Raw genomic sequence first — 9,998 nt, forward strand, 5'->3', positions numbered from 1 at the left:
TTGTTATTTCTTATTTTGGCTAAACACATTTTTTCATTCCAGAGCCCCACTTGATGATGGTGGTGAGGTAAGCAGTTTTCGTCTGGCAACTGGAAACTGTCAGGAAATGGGGATTGGCGCAGGATTGGCACATCACTGCTGACGAAGGTCTGGTGGCGACTCTTGATTATTGTAATTAATTCAGTCGTGCGTAAAACAAATAGGTTTGCTTAACCAGTAAAATCAAGATAATTGTTTTTAGTCCTGATATCTTAATATACATATACAGCATGTGGGGAAATAGTATAATTTCTTCTTCGTATATTGTGTTTTTTCTGAACAGATATCTTTCTGTTATGAGATAAATTTAATAAAAAAACAAAGTTATCTTTGAACACCATCCAATTATTCAGTATTCAATTAGTTTGCAAGCAGCATGCTTCTCAAAAGTGAATTGTTTTCGTTGTCCAATAAGATTTCTGATTTCATTAAATCTTAAAGGATCTTAAGGATGTACTTAGCTCGCCTTTTGGAAGCTGTGATAGCCGTAAGCGAGTGCATTAGTTTGGCACTTTTGATGACACTTTGCAAGGTCGCCAGAAAGAAAGTTTAAGTAGAGCATCACTGACACATTTCCCTATCTCCGCCGGCGGAATGCAGCAAAGTTTCCCCTTTCTCTTTTTTTTTTTTTTTTGAAAAAAGAATCTCTGTTATTTATGGAGTTGTTTTCGGAGGCAAACACGGAATCCAATGAAAACAAGTTACGTAATTGGGCACTTTTCGGCCAGCTAAGTCCACACAGAGCCATGCACATATGCTGAATGGGAGTGGAGTGCATTAGGTGAAATCGAACAATGAATAATGTGCGGCCATTTGATGGACGTTAACAGGGCACCATTCTGTCGAAATTAGGAGCAATAAAATTGATATTTATGAGTTCAGTCTACCGGGCCTAGCCGAATTGCCCAAATAAAAGGCTTATCCCCCCTCAAACCCCCCAAAAAAAAACCTCACCTACGGGGATCCGGCGGCATCGGAAAAGAGGGAGCACAATAAATTGGCAGTGCCGCCATCAAGTTTGCCTCTATTAAAACACACAAAACAAATGCCAAAGTTACACACAAAGGGAAACTTTTCTTCTGGCTGGTTTTTCCAGGGTGGTTCCGTTCGTTGTTCTTCGCTGACTGTGTTATTTTAGAAAAACTTGCGCACACGTCTTGGCTTTGCTTCTGATTCTGGTTCTGGTTATGGCTCCCGGCTCCGGCTCCGGCTTCGTCTGCGGCTTCGGCCACGCCCCCCTTTTCCGGCCACATCCTGCCCAGAGAGGCAGTTGGCCAGTCGAGCGGAAACTCCATAAGTTGAAATTATTTGAGAAAAGGTTCAAAGCCGAATTCAGCTACCAATTCATTATAATGACATCAACGTTTGCCCTTTTTTCTATCTAAAGCGGCCTAATTGAGATTTAATGGATGCCTAGCTCTTCATTTTCCACCCATCTGCGGGTCCATTCGCCGAGATGAAGATGGAGATGGAAATCTATCGCCGAACGGTGGCGAGCAGCAAATTTAGTTGAATCCAATTATTTTTTATGCTTCCCTTGCATGCATGGCGGCCAAAGAAGCGCCGGAAAAGTGCTGGCGGAAAATTGAAAATTGCACAATGGGTAGGGGTTCGTGGTTGGCGGCTGGGTGTTTGGATGGGTGGCGGGATGGTCTCAACATGCTGGCACATTGTGGAATAGTTAAGCTAATTGTCCCATCCAGACGATGGCGATGCAATCTCGGCCAAAGAGAGCACCGCTCCAGCTGGACAATTCGCTGGAAGCCAAATTTGCAGGTGACAGGAGGAGCTCTTTGAGGATTTGCGGAGCGTGACAAATGAACAAACGAACGCTTTGTTAATTGTCCTTGGATTATCCCGCCGAAGTGCTTCCCAATAGTTAAGTGCCACTTTACGTTGCAACTATCCGGATTTCAATGCAGCCAGCGGTAAAAGTTCGGTTTTGCAAATACAAAAAGGATGATGTTAAATAAATTGGCATCTGTTTAAAAAGTTCAAATTATATCTTTTTATACAGTTTTTAGTCAAAACATTTATCCTACTTCTAGTGCTGACAATAAATTTGTTCCCATATTTGCTGCAATTCACTTCTGATATTCATTAACTTTAAGCGAAATAAATTAAAGAGATAAAGACTCGATTTAAAATGCAATTTCAATAAATTTAAGCTCAGCGCACACACACTTTTCTCTTTGATAGCGCAATTCAATTTGTGTTTTTAGTCAATTAATCAGTTTTTTAGCCCGCCAAAGGAATTTGTTAACTCTGTCTAGATTTAAACTCGCGCACGCAAATAGACTGTGTAGGTGAATAAATATTTTCATGTAATTATTATGCACATGCCGGCATAATCCTTGGCCCGAAAGTCGCGTTATGGCAAACACAATAAGCTCCGGTTTTAGCCTGGCCCACAGGTTTCCCCGGGGTGACTTTCCCGGCTTGGCGGAGCATCCGGAATCCAGCATACAGAATGAAGAATCCAGCATCCAGCCGGGCAGGCAAATAAAAACATTTAATTAAACTTTACCAACACATACATGAATAATTAAAATTTAATTTCGGCAATATATATTACACAGACAGCAGTGTGGGGCAGGACTCGCAGGATACTAAGCAAAAGCCTGGAGACAGGCAACTTGTCACCTGGAAAGCGGAGAAAAAAGAGAAAGCTGGAACAGAAGCAGCAGCACAAGCAATTTGGCTGACGAAGCCCACAAAAGCCTTCGTCGAAAGGTGAGGACAACAATGGAAATACATAAAATATTGCTCCGCCCACCTGTCCATCAGGCACCTTCCCTTCCATCTTTCATCCCATCCCACTCCATCCACCCAGCCACCTGTGTGCAGTCGTGTCAGCTTTGCGTACCTTTGTATTGTTATAATTGCTGTTTTAGCTTCATTAAAATATAAGTCGCAGAATCGCTTACAGGAATTCCTCGTAAAATTCCCATCGTTTTCGGCTCCCTCACTCGTTGAAAGGGCAAACATAACTCATAAAAAATGCACTACAATGGACCAGGATAATGGGAGAATGTCCAGGGCGTGGGTGCGGTGAAAGCGGGTTTTCCACAAACGGCAAGTGTCCGGGGAGAAGCGATGAAAGAAAACCCATTCCGCAAATTGCATTCACAAGGAAATTGATTCGAAAGTTAATCACAAGCGAAACAGAAAGACTCCATTGTGAGGCTACTACCACATTTTTCGATAAATGTACTGACCATGGCTTAGGGATGTCTAAGGAAAAGTGAAAATAATAACACACAGGTAAGTCGAAGTGGAGTAAAACTTATATTACACACTGTGCTAACCAAAAGTAATGGTTATTGGCATGCCAATATAATGTAATGTTTCTACCATCCCAATTTAAAAAGTACCTTAGATTTGTAACCATTGTTCAGTATCCTAGAATACAAATTTAAAATTAAACAAATTTCTATTGAATAACGAAACAAATACTATTTTTTTTGGTATCCCCGAGCAAAGTTCACGTAAATGAAAAAAACTTAAAAGCCATCAAATTTCCGAACACTAAATGTGCCGAGCAACATTTTAATCAATATGCAAATGAGCAGGCGAATAAAAAGGCAAAAATAAATAATTTAATTGATTTCATTAAACGGAGCGAAGCATCTGCCAGTAGGTGGCATCGTCATGCTCATCATCGTATCGATTCCCGAAAGTCTGAGGGCCCCCATCTCCACCTCCATCTCCACCTACATCTCCATCTCCAGCTCCTTCTCCGTCTCCATGGGTTCATAATTTTGAGTTTGCTTGTGAAATTGTCGCCAAGTGCTGCCACGGCAACTTGAAGCAGGCGGATGCTGCAGATTTCATAGCATTTTGCCAAGCTGATGTGCTCCAGCCACCTCATCCCCCCAGAAAATGTCCCCAAAGGACTTCGCATCGGTGACAGCTGCCAGCGACGGTAGCTAACGAGATAAATTTCAGTTTGATGGCAGGCGTCGGGCGAATGCAAATAATTCGGAATGGAGGCATCAGGTAATATGTATGGCAAATGGCAATTTGGAAAACTCCCATCCTGATGACCTGCCGTCCGCGCAATCGAGTCGGAAAGCCATTACATGGTGTGCTGGGGGCTGGAAATGGGTGATTTTCCATTGTATTTCTGTAATTTGACGGGGCGACAAACAAAGTCCATAAGCCCACATTGGTCGGCTGGCAATTTGAATTACAAATTGCAGATCGCGGGGATTTGTCTTGCGGCTTCCCATTCATTTCCTTTGGTAACCATCCCATCAGTGTCAGCGATTTTTCGCTGTGCAACGGTGCGTATACGTTACGTTCGCTTTCACTTTGGTTTCGCTTTGCTCGCTGACTTGAAATGCTCACAAACGCGAAAGTATACATTTAAGGTGCACACACATACATATACATATATATGTACGCCAGCTTGTCATGTGTCGACATCACATGTCATTTCAGGACTCGGGGATCCCATCTTCCCCTCCCTAAACAAATGCTTAAATGCTTTTTGTAGAGCAAAATTTATGCAAATGCCAACTGCAGAGGTGGTTGGATTTGGCAGCAGGGTTGGCAAGGAGCGCTTTTCTCGGGGGGAGATTTTGACTCCGAGCTTGAATGCATGGCCAACCTGCCATCCGCACCCACCCGTTGACCCCATTCGACCACATTTATCCTAAGCACACATCCACCCACATATGCAAGCATTTATGCTCCGACTTCCTATCAATTGTCGGAGGTGTCACAAAAAAGTGCAAATAACATTTTCCAACTCAAACAATACAATTAAAGAGCGTAAATGTCGTAATTAAAGTACTGAAACGACTGCTAATTACTCTGCAAGTTTACTTAATGCGTATATAAATGAATCTCAAGTATGGAGATAGCATTCTATGGGTAGCTTCAGTGTTCAGAGTTCATCAAATTGCATAGGTATATCCCACAAAATGCATATTGCACGTGAGAGCATGACAACAATGAAATCCTAAATGCTCCTGTCATAGATTGCAAATCCACCACGCATACGCCCATCCGCCGGTTGATCGCCCTTTCCTCCAAAAAGCGAGTTGCGTGTCGGGTAACGAGGTCAAATGGAAATCGCCGCGTTAGCATTAACTTTTGACACCGCCAACGTCGGAGTGTGAGGATTGGTGTTTGCGGGCTTGGGGATTTGGAGTGGGTGGTGGATAGTGGGTGGCGGGACGTGGCTAGTGAAGCAGCGGGATGAGGGAAGCGCAGACAGTTCGTGCTGCTGCCACACGATTAAACAGTCAACCTATTGAAAGTCTCACGCAACCGGGCGAACAAAGACTTTTCCGGCAATGGGAAGACCAGGAAGAGAGTGAGTGAGAGTCGTCCTTCCTCGTCCTTTTTTTTGCAGCTGAATTTTCCTTGTTAAATGCAGCAACATTGAGCATTCGTGTTTCCCCCCTTCGTCCTATTCATTCGATTTCCCTCATTCTCATTCATTCATTCGATTGTCGCTGACTTCAATCGCCTTTCATCAGCTTTCATCGGCTGATGGGGCGGTAGTGGCGGTAGTTCAGTTGCGACTTTGCCACAATCAATTCAATTGCATTAAAAAGTCACTTCACAATGCCACCGATCAATGGCGGGGCTCTCTTCCTCACCTTTCGCCCTTCTCCTTCCGCCTTTCACCTCGGCGTCGGTAATCGTTAAGTGTCAAGCCATGATTTAGTTGGCAAAGAGAACAAACTTTGTAAAAAGCCGAAAAAAGTTGCCCTGTTTGTTTGGGCTCCCTCGAATGGCTCGGCTAATTAATGCAAGCAATTCGGTTTATTTTCTAAATTTTGGCAAGCCAATTTCTGCGGTAATCCCGGATAAAGTTCTCCGTTTGGCAGGAGTGCCACCTAGCTATTTCAACAATTTAATTTCGAATTTTCCAAAGCGAAACGTGCAAACATGAACTCAAATAAAACTCTATAACATAAAACACATTTTCCCTTGCCTCTTGGCAACTATATTCTGTTGTAGCTTAAGTCCTTGTTACTCAGGAATCATTAACATGTATTAAATAACTAGCATTCTTGATGTGCTTTCTGAGCTGAAGAGCTCGACTTACATTAAATATAAAAAGTGCTACCATTTTACGCAAATCTGCCATATTTTTGTGCAATCTGCTTAGCTTAAATGGTTTTAAGGCCACTAAATTACATGCCAAATTTAAAAATCAATTTAAAACCTTTATTAAATCAGCCAGTCTTTTTTTTAACCTAAATGTAGTTCATTGAAGCGACGCAATTGACTGATGCCTATAAATAATTTATTGACTTTAATGACAAATTCAACCGCAATCATCGTTAAGAGCACATTAAAAGTTATTTAACTTTTCGGGACATCGGTGTTCTAAAAACAGCTTTATCTTAATTAGTTTTCGTTTTTCAAGCCGCTTGTTTTAAATTACATCTTTGTTGGGGGCGCGAATATATTTACCCTTCTCTGCGTTCCATGCACTTAATTAATAAGCAAACAATTATAAATTGTGGATAGCTGCATAAAGAGCCGTCGGTCAATATTTATCTTATAGTAATGACTTTTTCCGATGACCCAATGCTGGATGTCGAACACCTCGGACCGCAATCATCGACGGACATGTCAGTTGCACTCTGACCCCGCATGCTGACCACAAACCGCCGCTTCGAGTGTGAAAATGCTTGAATTATTGATGAATGGCAAACGGCGAAAGCGTGCGAGCGAGACGGCTGGGCGAACAGGAGAGAGATAGCCAGACCGCCCGCCTGGCCGCAATTACATATGCACATTCATGCGAATGCCACTTGATGTTGATGTTGCTGCTGCTGCTGCAGCTGATGTGGCCGCTGTGTGCGCTGCAACATCTGCCGCCTGCTGCTGCTGCACACGCCTCTTTTTTGGGGGCGGCAACAAAACAGTGGAGCGTGGTTTGAGTGACACTTGAGTTTGCCACAATTTTAATTGACATCCACACAATGCAAACGGCGCTGTGGGAGCTTCAACCGAGGGAATTTGTAATGTAACTTCAGCACAATATTGATGAATGAATGGAACGCCTCAACGGTTCAATGGCGGCACTGCTGGTTGCTGGGGAAATTAATGAGCCAAGGCAATCGTTGTGGTGAGCCAAAAAGGGACTTGCATTCAGGTAATTGATTAGATTGAATTCGAACATCAGAGCGGCGGCGTAAGCCTATAAGCCCTCAACTCGACAGCAATTCCATGGCCAAGCTAAATTTGCACTGGCCCCGGGTCAACGTTACGTATGCGCAATATCTCAATGTGCATTATTATTGCAGGCTCTGCGTGAAATCGATTCCAACTCCCTTTGCACACACACACCCTAAGTCTTTGACAATTTAATTAGTTTAATTACAGTACCGATGCGCTTGGGGAGAATCGAATGGTAATTTCGGTTTATTTATTTAGCAAATACATTTTATGTCGTTTGCAGCTCACTGGGTTTTGCCACCCGGAAGTGCAAAAATGTCATTCCATTTGGCCGGACTAAAACCTGCTTATTCAGGCCTTCTGCCAGTCAAGTGGTTTATTATTTCCGATTCAAAGTCGGCCATTGAATAAATGCCGGGCGATTCCGACAAAAAATTGGCTTCACTGCTCTTTTGTGCCTCGTCGGTTTTCTATTTATCTCGCTTTCTTTTGTTTGGGATTTTAAATTCCCGCAGAATGAAAGGCTCCGAGGTCGGGTTATGTGCATATATATGTAGGTGCCACGTTCTGGAGTAGTATGGAGAAAAACGGGCCAAAATGGACAGAAAGTCTGAACATTTCGCGAAAAATGTACGTTCAAATAGCAAAAGCAAATACCCAGGGAAAACGTGAATGAAAAACCCGAAATCGAAGCAAACACAATAATCACATGCTCTGCCAAGGAAATCTGAAAAATATATAGATTCCAAGCAACAAGTTGGATTCAACCAAGCAAATAATGAATTTTATCTAATAATGGCTAACACAATTATGTTTGTTAAAAAAAAAAACAAAGTTTAAAAAAGTATCTGTGGGCATTTCTGTTTTTTTTTTTTAACGTGTAGTTAGAGCAAACAGCGTTACTTGTTTTAGGACCCTGGGGAAATGGCAATATTTTCCCAAAAATGGGCCACCCTCGTTCTGTGTAGAAATGTAAATACCCAAAGTTAGAGCAATTCGGCGGGCATAACAATCATAAAAGCGAAACAATCATAATAAATGTGGGAAATCCTTTGGCTGCAGAGTCAGAGTTGAATTGAAAATTGAGGCTTTGCGGTAACAGTTGTTCGGTGAAAATCCGAAAACGGGCAAAGGGTTTCCGCGCGGATATTTAAGGGCAATTCCGGGCCATTAGCTAATGAACAGCTCTGATCCGATCTTTTTTTATGACTGAGCACAGAACTTTGATAACAAACCCGCACAAAGCACATTGCCACCTTTTGTGGCATTTAATTAATAAAAAAAAAGGCAAGAAAGCCGGCCGGAGCAAGGAAAACCACTTTCGAATGCTCCATTGAGCAGGCACTAAAAGTACCGCTTCTGATTCCGTGGGATCTGCTTATGGCCAGCTGGGAATGCATTCCAATTTAACATTCCCCATAAATTTGCAGCACTACCCCCCACCCACCTCCACCCAACGTGCTGAGTTAATCAAGGCTTCGGTAATTTGGAGAAGAGTGTGAAGTGTTTTTGGCCCGGACTCAATGGAGTGTATTATTCGCGCTGGCCACCGCAGCAGCCGCCCCAGCACTTCATCAATGGCCACCCCCCCCCCCCCAGCTCGACTTACTTGGCCAAACACCCAACTACCAATCACCCACCTCCCTTATCATTGCACTGCTGCCTTCGTTCCGTTAAGTGTTTTACAGCGCTTTCCACAAAGCGCACATCATTCATGTCCGAGGCAGGATGTAATATTTGCCCAAGGCCGAAACGGCACGGCCCGAAGCACATCCTTTTTTCCTTTCAGCCAGCCTTTCATCCAGCCACGTACACACATCAATGGGCCAGTACGACAAGTGCACTGCGAGAAATCATACAGGACTTCGATCACATATCGGTTCTTATCACTTTCTGATTTTCAGTAGAGAGTATTGCACCCTTGGTTGCACAGCGCAACTTTTTCGACTAAAATGCATCATATGGATTCAGATATTTCACAATGAGCCCATTTTTTCTTCAAGTGTGCTTGTGTGGCGGTGCGGGAATGTGTGTAAAAGAGGATATGGATGTGAGTGTGCACGTCAGTTGGACAGTTGGCAGTGGCAGGCTTTCATTGCATATGAATCAAGTAAAGGTAATTGAAAATCAAAGCCACTGAGTTTTGAAGTCGGACTGGAACTCCCGAGTGTCCACTCCGCACTCCCCACTCCCCACTGCCAACTGTTCCGGAGTGCTTTCCGCCGAGCTGTGGGCCTGGCTTAGTGGCAATTGTCGGGGTCCCGTCTCAAAGGCGATTTACGGTTCGTCTGGCCGAGAGATGCGGTGTTTGAGTTGGCAACTTGGAGCTCTGGAGTGGTCATTGAGCGAAAGGCCTGTCCCGTTTTCGATAAGTTTGATTAGTCAAAAGTGCTTTTGTTAATGGGGCTCCAGTGCAGTGCAGTGCAGTAGTGTCCAGGTCGCACTACCTTGTCAAATTGGCCCAAAGGCAGAACGGGTGCTGGCAGGTGGCAGGTGGCACGTGTCAGGATGCAGGACATCCAACTACAGCTGGGCGACTGGGCTGTCCGCACACTTTTCGTGTGCACTGTGACACTTAGCAGACAATTAAGCTGCTGACCCCTAGAAAACAATGTGAAGCATCCAGCCAGGTGGCTGGCATTTCCCAACTCCCAGCCCTCGGAATCTCAAGCCAACCCTTTTTTTGGTCTGCGGGGTGGTGCTGGGGACTTTTCATAATTAATCCGAAAACTGCCGCCGGCATTTCCCAGCGCTTATGCCACCCAGCTTGCGGTGTGTGCGGCCAACTGCTGGAAAAGCATTTTCGCCATTTT

Source organism: Drosophila sechellia, chromosome 2R (genome assembly GCF_004382195.2).
Source record: "Drosophila sechellia strain sech25 chromosome 2R, ASM438219v1, whole genome shotgun sequence".
Classification (NCBI taxonomy): domain Eukaryota; kingdom Metazoa; phylum Arthropoda; class Insecta; order Diptera; family Drosophilidae; genus Drosophila; species Drosophila sechellia.